Genomic DNA, 9637 nt, shown 5'->3' on the forward strand with positions numbered 1-9637 from the left:
TGAGCCTCTAGGGAGGTCAGGCTAAATTCTGGCTGCCCTCATCCTGGGTGCTGGGACAGGCAAGGGAGGTGGCTGGACACCAGTCATCCCCACCCGAGAAACAAGAACGGGTGTGGGGTTAGACTGGGTCCCAGCTGCCCTCATCCTGGAAGCTGGAAAAGGCACCGACAATGGCTGGGGAGCTTCCGTCCCCACCCGAGGAGCTGGTACGGGTGCATGTACTGACAGTGCCTCAGCCAGCCTGGGAGCCCGAATAGGGACCAGCTGAACCTCAGCTTTCCCCACCCGAGGAACTGAAACGAGTGCGGAGAAAAGCCGGGCCTGAGCTGCCCTTGGAGCAGGAACACCGGGCAATGAAAGAGCAGGCTCAGATAAAACAGTCTTGGAATGAGCAGACCTAGGGTTTACATACACAGGAACCGTAATAACAGATTTAAAGGAAATTGTTTTGGCCCTTCTGCCGCAGTCTTTAACTTAACAGTCTTTGGAGGTGTTGAAGTACAGTGATTGTTCTTCATAAATCCCAGCTCAGAGGGAGCTGAACAGAAACAGTTTTCCCAGTCTATGTCATCGTCCAGTAGAGAAGAACCGAAGGGATCGGCGGTGAGTGTATTGTTTTTAATGTTCAGCAAAGCGGGAGAAAAACAGTCTTCACTCACCATGGGGATTTGGTCAGCAGAGTCCAGTTTATGGCGGTGTCAGCGCCGCTTTCTCTGGGAAGAAGAAGCGGGCGGGGTAAACAGCTGAGCCTCTGGCACGGGAGCCTCCGTTGAGCCGAGGGGGGAGGCAGAGTTGCTGTGCAATGGCGGAGAGGCTGGGGAGTGAAGCGGATGGCGGGCAAGCGAGGAGCGAAGAGGCGAGAGAGTGAGCGGCCGAAGATTGGCCAGTGACGCCCACTCTCCGCGGCGAATGCTCCGATGCAGGAGAGGCAGCGGGCGGAAGAATGCGGCGTCCCCGAGGCCCGCCCAGAGCCAGACGAGTCCCTGCGAAGACGGGCTCACAAAGAGCTGCTGTTTTGCCCTAAGCTCCTTTGTCCAGCAAAGGAGCGCTGCCTCCTGCCGCTCAAAATGTTCCGAGTCCGCTGGGTCCACAACACGGGGTCAGTGGTTGCTATGTGGGTGAGAAAAGGAGGACGCAAATGCTGGACTCACAGGTAGGTGAAGGCTGGTGTTTATTATCATGAGCAGGTGAACCGAACATAGGATGACTGGCTGAATCGAACACAAGTAGACCACATTAATATCAACATCAATGACACGACGCTGAACAGAGAGAAACCGACGGTTTAAATACACTGGCAAATTATGATGATTAGGGACCGGTGAGAAGAAAGCTGAAAATAACTGAACTAATAACACACAGGAAGCAAACATGAAAACAGGAAATGTGAACAGGTGAATAAACTGAACATGAAACTGAAAACCCTGGGTGAACACCCAGGAACCCTGACATGCATCAAGATGTGCTGTGTGTAGCTGCTGCATCGTGGTCCAATTCCTCAATGAATATAATACAATGCCTTTTATTTTCACGTTTTATTGATGCCAAGGAACCAGAAAGTGGACCCTCTCCACACTCCCCGTTGATGTAAAGGGGGGCTATGTCAGTGCTGTGCCTCCTGAAGTCAACAATGACCGCTTTTGTTTTCCGCTTTGCGGGCCCACATTACACCGGTTTTAGAATCGCTGCATTGGCTCCCCGTGTGTTTCAGGATCAATTTTAAAGTTCTTTTATTGGTTTTTAAATGTCTTAATGGTCTTGGGCCTTCTTATCTCTCAGATCTGCTTTTACCATATGAACCCTCGCGGACCTAGAGGTCCTCTGGTACTGGCCTTTTGATTGTCCCTAAAGTCAGGACACATACTCACGGAGAGGCAGCGTTTCAGTGGTATGGTCCTCGTCTGCGGAACAGCCTGCCGGAGGACCTCAGGGCCGCAGAGAACGTACATGTTTTTAAGAACAGGCTCAAGACCCACCTTTTTAATTTAGCTTTTACTTAGTGTTTATTTATTTTATGCTTATTTATTCTATCCTGTTATTCTATTATTAATTTAGGCTTTACCTAATATTTATTGATTTTATTCTTATTCATTTTTTAATCTTCTTACTCTATTTATATTTATATTTATATTGTATCCCGTTCTTATTTATTTTATCATTTTACCCTGTATATATCCTATTGTGGCATATCTCCAGTGTTTCCTCGTAGGGCGCTCTCTGCACCGGGGCTGTGATCGACCGTGGCTGCTGGGTCTCTGGGGGTCCTCTCAGCTTGGCTGGGGGGCTCCTTTGCCTCCCTCCTGCTGTGTGCCCAGCCTGGAGGCTGCGGTCTGTGACCGGCTCCTGGTGCAGATGGCTCCCTGTTATAGTGTTTCCTCACTTGGCTCATGCGAACCCAGCCCAATTTTTACTCTTTAAGTGTGCGCGTGTGTGTGTGTGTGGGGGGGGGGGGGGGGGGGATATGTGTGTATTCACATCATTTATGTTAATGAGAGTGTGGAGAGTGAGTTGGAGGGTGGGGTGGGCTGCTTTTAACTATGTAAAGCACTTTGTGCTACATTTTTTGTATGAAAAGTGCTTTATTAATAAAGACTGATTGATTGATTGATTGATTGATTGATTGATTGATTGATTGATTGATTAAACAACGTTATCACTCAATTAACAAGTATGTGGTGCAATATTACTTCCTTCTAAATAACAATGGAGCGTGGTGTCCACTAACTGCAGGAGGACCTAAATTAATTGAGAAGGTTTACGCTGTACGCCAGCTTACAGAAGCTTAGAAGCACTAAATCAAGACTTGGAATATGACTTCGATTGAGACTCAAAATATAGTTTACTCAAAAGTATTTTTGCACAAAATACAAAATGCATGTTAGCTTGAAAAGTTAACAAATTGACAACAGCTTAAAGAAAACAATTATCAACTGTAATAAAGAAGTAAAACTTTTAATAAAAACCTTTTTTCGCACGCACGAGATTGGCACGTGCGTGCTTTTTTACTTTTTCACTTTTTTAACATTCATCATGACGTAGGTCCTCTAATGATACTGAGCAAAGGTTTTCTCTAAGGTGCAATAAAATCTTTTCTTTACCAAACACCACTATGTTAAAATTCTAATAATGATTCAATTTAGTATTCAGTGCTTGAAACTTACATCAGTTCCTGACCAGATTAGAGCACTATTTGTTTTTAAGAATGATTTCTTAGTTTGCTACACAAAGAAATCTGTCTAGAAACTTTTTCAGTACAAGTTTATTATTAACAGTCAGAGCTGAAGCCGCTCCTCTTACTGGAAGGCAATAAATTCTGTTTACTCCCCTTGCTGTTAACTTATTGGTGCTGTTTTTTCTCAGAGATCCTACATCTGTTTGCTGTGATGAGGAGCTGAACAGTCCTGTTCACTGCATATATGCATAACATATGGCATAGAAACTGAACATTTAACAGTGTTTCCTGAAAACCCTCTCCTGTCTGATCATTTCCTGATAACATTTACATTTACAATAATTGATTACACAGCGGTGAAGAGTAGACTTTATCAAAGTAGATGTCTTTCTGAAAGCGCTGTAATCCACCCACTGTTATCATCTTCAATGCCCTGTACCAACATAGAGCAGAGCAGCTATCTGAACGCTGCTCCAACAGCGGTCGATTATCTTGTTAATAATTTCACCTCCTCACTACGTACGACTCTGGATACTGTAGCTCCTGTGAAAACTAAGGTCTCTAATCAGAAGTACCTGACTCCGTGGTATAATTCTCAAACACGTACCCTAAAGCAGATGACTCGTAATCTGGAGAGGAAATGGCGTGTCACAAATTTAGAGGATCATCATTTAGCCTGGAGAAATAGTTTGCTGCTTTATAAGAAAGCCCTCCGCAAAGCCAGAACATCTTACTATTCATCACTGATTGAAGAAAATAAGAACAACCCCAGGTTTCTCTTGAGCACTGTAGCCAGGCTGACAAAAAGTCAGAGCTCTGTTGAGCCAACAATCCCTTTAACGTTAACTAGTAATGACTTCATGAACTTCTTCACAAATAAAATTTTTATCATTAGAGAAAAAATTACCAGTAATCATCCCACAGATGTAATATTATCTACAGGTACTCTTAGTACCATTGATGTTAAGTTAGACTCTTTTTCTCCAATTGATCTTTCTGAGTTAACTTCAATAATTTCTTCCTCCAAATCATCAACGTGTCTTTTAGACCCCATTCCTACAAAACTGCTCAAAGAAGTCCTGCCATTAATTAATTCTTCGATCTTAAATATGATCAACCTATCTCTAATGATCGGCTATGTACCACAGGCCTTCAAGCTAGCTGTAGTTAAACTTTTACTCAAAAAGCCATCTCTAGACCCAGCAGTCTTAGCTAATTATAGGCCAATCTCCAACCTTCCTTTCATATCAAAAATCCTTGAAAGAGTAGTTGTCAAACAGCTAACAGATCATCTGCAGAGGTTTATTTGAAGAGTTTCAGTCAGGTTTCAGAGCTCATCACAGCACAGAAACAGCTTTAGTGAAGGTTACAAATGATCTTCTTATGGCCTCTGACAGTGGACTCATCTCTGTGCTTGTCCTGCTAGACCTTAGCGCAGCATTCGATACTGTTGACCATAATATCCTATTAGAGCGATTAGAACATGCTGTAGGTATTACAGGTACTGCACTGCAGTGGTTTGTATCATATCTATCTAATAGACTCCACTTTGTTCATGTAAATGGACAGTCCTCTTCACACACTGAGGTTAATTATGGAGTTCCACAGGGTTCAGTGCTAGGACCAATTCTGTTTACATTATACATGCTTCCCTTAGGCAATATCATTAGAAGACATAGCATACATTTTCACTGCTATGCAGATGACACCCAGCTCTATCTGTCCATGAAGCCAGATAACACTCACCAATTAGTTAAACTGCAGGAATGTCTTAAAGACATAAAGACCTGGATGGCCGCTAACTTTCTGCTTCTTAATTCAGATCAAACTGAGGTTATTGTACTCGGCCCTGAAAATCTTAGAAATATGGTATCTAACCAGATTCTTACTCTGGATGGCATTACCTTGGCCTCCAGTAACACTGTGAGGAACCTTGGAGTCATTTTTGACCAGGACATGTCCTTCAATGCACATATTAAACAAATATGTAAGACTGCGTTCTTCCATTTGCGCAACATCTCTAAAATTAGAAATATCCTGTCTCAGAGTGACGCTGGAAAAATAGTTCATGCATTTATTATTTCCAGGCTGGACTACTGTAATTCATTATTATCAGGATGTCCAAAAAACTCACTGAAAAGCCTTCAGCTAATCCAAAATGCTGCAGCAAGAGTACTGACAGGGACTAGAAAGAGAGAGCATATTTCTCCTGTTTTGGCTTCCCTTCATTGGCTTCCTGTTAAATCCAGAATTGAATTCAAAATCCTGCTCCTCACATATAAGGTCTTAAATAATCAGGCCCCATCTTATCTTAATAACCTTGTAGTACCATATCACCCTATTAGAGCACTTCGCTCTCGCTCTGCAGGCCTACTTGTTGTTCCTAGAGTATTTAAAAGTAGAATGGGAGGGAGAGCCTTCAGTTTTCAGGCCCCTCTTCTGTGGAACCAGCTTCCAGTTTGGATTCAGGAGACAGACACTATCTCTACTTTCAAGATTAGGCTTGAAACTTTCCTTTTTGCTAAAGCATATAGTTAGGGCTGGACCAGTTGACCCTGAATCCTCCCTTAGTTATGCTGCAATAGATGTAGGCTGCCGGGGGATTCCCATGATGCATTGAGTTTTTCCTTTCTAGTCACCTTTCTCGCTCACTATGTATTAACAGACCTCTCTGCATTGAATCATATCTGTTATTAACCTCTGTCTCTCTTCCACAGCATGTCTTTTATCCGGTCTTCCTTCTCTCACCCCAACCGGTCGCAGCAGATGGCCGCCCCTCCCTGAGCCTGGTTCTGCCGGAGGTTTCTTCCTGTTAAAAGGGAGTTTTTCCTTCCCACTGTTGCCAAAGTGCTTGCTCATAGGGGGTCATATGATTGTTGGTTTTTTCTCTGTATCTATGAAGCGCCTTGAGGCAACTTATGTTGTGATTTGGTGCTATATAAATAAAATTGCATTGAATTGAATTGAATATCTAAACCAGAGCACAGGGAACAGACTCACATTTTGTCTGCTGTAAAAAGGAGAAAATAACTGAGCGAGGACTTCAGCTTGACAAGGAGAGGTTTTCCTGTTCAATCTGTTTGGATCTACTGAACAAACCAGTGACTACACAGTTTCTGTAAGAGCTGTATTTGGAGCCACTGGGATGCAGAGGATCAGAAGGAATCCTACACTTGTCCTCAGTGCAGACAAGCCTTCATGTTGAGGCCAGTCTTGGGGAAGAACACCATGTTAGCAGAGTTAGTGGAGGAGCTGAAGAAAGATGTACTCCAAGCTGCTCCTCATCCTCAGCATTATGCTGAACCTGGAGATGTGGCCTGTGACGTGTGCACAGAAAGAAAGCTTAAAGCCTCCAAATCCTTTCTGCAGTGCATGGCCTCTTACTGTGAGTTTCACCTTCAGCCTCACTATGAATCATCAAATTTTCAGAGACACAGGCTGGTGGAAGCCTTCGCAAAGCTCCAGGAGAACGTGTGCTCTGTTCACAGTAAAGTGAAAGAGATCTTCTGTTGCAGCGATCAGCAGTGCATCTGCTCCGCCTGTGATGTGGAGGAACATAGTGGCCACGACACAGTATCAGCAATAGCAGAGAGGGCAAAGAGGCAGAAAGAGCTCGGGCCGAGATGGCAAAAAAATCCAGCAAAGAATCCAGGGCAGAGAAAAACACATGAAGCTCCTTCAGCAGCAGATGGAGGCCATCGATAGCTCTGCTGATAAGGCCATGAGGGACACCCAGATCATGTTCAACCAATTGCACCGATTAGTGGAGAAAAGAAGCTCTGACGTGCAGCAGCAGATCAGATTCCAGCAACAAACTGAACTGAGCTGGGCCAAAGAGCTTCAGAAAAAGCTCCAGCAGGAGGTAACTGACCTCCGAAGGAGAGATGCTGAACTGGAGCAGCTCTCACGAACAGAGGATCATGGCCAGTTTCTCCTCAGCTACGCCTTACTTTCAGGACTCAGTGAATCCACACATTCAGCCAGCATCAACATCCATCCTCAGAGCTACTTCCAAGAGGTGACAGCAGCTGTGTCAGATCTTGTAAATAAACTGCAGCGCATCCTGAGTCAGGACTGGTCTGAGGTCTTACTGACTGAAGGGGAGACTTTGCTGAGACCAGAACAGCACAAGACTTTAGTCAAGCAACAAATGCACTTGGTGCCACCACCACCACCATCCCTCCAGCCTCCAACAAAGTCCAGAACCTTAGTGAAACAGCAACCATGTTTGCCACCACCACAATCTTTTCTGTCACCAGTAGAGCCCACAACCAGAGCTGAGTTCCTCTAGTATTCAAAGAGAATCACCATGGACCCAAACACAGCACACAGAGAGCTGTTATTATCTGAGGGGCACAGGAGAGTAACATTTGGGTATACCATACTGTCATATTCAGATAATCCAGAGAGATTTAGAGAGTGCGCTCAGATTCTGAGCAGAGAGATTCTGACTGGTTGTTGTTACTGGGAGGTGAAATGGAAAAGATTTGTTTCAATAGCTGTCGCATACAAGTGTATTAGCAGAACAGGAAGTGATAGTGAATTTGGATACAATGACAAATCCTGGTCATTAGAGTGTGACTGCAATAGTTATAAGTTCCGGCACAACAACATTGTTACTTTCCTCTCAGTTCCTCAGTGCTCCAGAGTTGGGGTGTACCTCGATCACAGTGATGGTATTCTGTGCTTCTACAGTGTCTCTGAAACCATGACTCTCATTCACAGAGTCCAGACCACCTTCACTCAGCCCCTACATGCTGGACTCTGGGTAGATATTTCTGGATCTGCTGAGTTTGTTGAGCTTCAGTATACATGTGGTGTCACTATTTATGTCAAGATAAATTTCAGAGTTCCTCTGTCACTAACTGCTGAGCTGTTTCTGCACTTCCTGAGCTTTGAATCGCACCATAAAAATCTTTATCTACAATAACCCATAAACACTGAAGCTGAAGCAGCTAAGTCACAGTAAAAGCTTTTTATTTGATCTTTTCATTTGATGATCTGATTGTGTAAAATAAATCAGAGTTTATTGTGGAACCTTGAACCCTGGTCTTAGATGACAGGATGATCCGTGGCACAGCATATACAGTAAATGGGAAACTGAACGACATGTTTGAAATGTGTTCCTGTTAGCTAGTTTAAAGCTGTTTCTGCTGCAGTCCTGGACACAGAAAGAGGTGTTTGTGTTTAAACTCTGTCTCCCTCTGCTGTTGTAAACCCACCAAATACCGTCTGCATTATTCAAATGCAACAAACCAACATACAGAATATATTTTACACAAATGTCATTTCTATTTTTGATCTACATTTAAAAATAGAAAATAAAATAAACATGAAGCAGATGCAGGTGTGTATTAAACATTTAGCGATTTTAATGATCGATTAAAATCTTTATTAAAACATAATTAGAAAAATACTTGAAAACTTCTCAGACTATTTTCTTTCTTTTTGGTTGAACTCTGATAATGCAAACTTAACAAGCTAAATCCAATCGATCCAAATATTTTACTCAACAGTGTAGCAGTGTCTAAGGTTTCCATTCACATGCACAAACCCAAACACCAATCCAGGTCTAGGAATCTGCTGCTGTGATTCTGATCGAGCCATGTCCTGGGAACAGATCAAGCAGGCTCAGAGACCTGATAGGAGTAATTTACTCACGCTGAGTAACTACTGTACCCAGTTCTAAAGTTCAGTACTGGGATTGCTGACTGTCTAAAATAGACTGAGCTCACATAAAGATTCAGACCAGCACATGGAGATCTACTGATTCAGAAGATTCAAACTACCTAAAAAATGCTAAAAATGAGTTTTTGTATTACTTTTTTTTTTTTAGTAATCATCAGTATAAAAGACATAAGATATAAAAATTAGAATATAAAGATATACAACAAAAACACGGAAGAAACAAGAGCATTCAATAGCAGAACTCCCCTGAATGGCGGGGGCAATACTAAAACTTTTATCCAGGTCATCATAGTCTAAAGAGCTTGGAAAGAAAAGTGTCTGGACTTCTTTAGGTTGCTTGAAGACAGGTGTTTAGAACTGAAGAAGCTTCTCGGATGAGAGGTGAAACATCTTCAAGCAACTTAAAGAAGTCCAGATGCTTTTCTTTCCAAGCTCCTTAGACTAGCTAATATAAAGTTTTTATTGATTTTGACAGATATATGTGGACAGTAGGTGTTATTCTGAGAAGGAAAACCCTTCAAAAAACAGACTGATGTAAATATCAACACTTCACCGAGTTCTCTTGATTCCTCAGAGGCATCTGATGGAAGACAACACACTGCCCAGTAGACCATTTAACATTTTATTACTTCTAGAATCGAGATGACACGCTGCCACAGATCTCCAAATGGTGGTGTGCCCTAACAGTTTTATTACAGAAGCTCTCTCATTCTAGTCTAAACAACAGTGTCTCAGTAACTTTCCAGTAGAGATGGTCCCCTCTCATTTGCATTTTCC

At 43.0% G+C, this 9637-nt stretch overlaps 1 pseudogene across 1 annotated transcript; it reads left to right on the plus strand.

Moving 5' to 3' along the window:
- The first annotated feature begins 917 nt into the window (after positions 1 to 917).
- LOC113028837 (tripartite motif-containing protein 16-like) lies at positions 918 to 8515 on the plus strand (annotated as a pseudogene). Its single transcript, XR_013911181.1, has 2 exons — positions 918 to 1153; positions 6147 to 8515. The product of XR_013911181.1 is annotated as a tripartite motif-containing protein 16-like (transcript).
- Positions 8516 to 9637: the final 1122 nt, after the last annotated feature.

Source organism: Astatotilapia calliptera, chromosome 9 (genome assembly GCF_964374335.1).
Source record: "Astatotilapia calliptera chromosome 9, fAstCal68.1, whole genome shotgun sequence".
In the NCBI taxonomy this organism is placed as follows: domain Eukaryota; kingdom Metazoa; phylum Chordata; class Actinopteri; order Cichliformes; family Cichlidae; genus Astatotilapia; species Astatotilapia calliptera.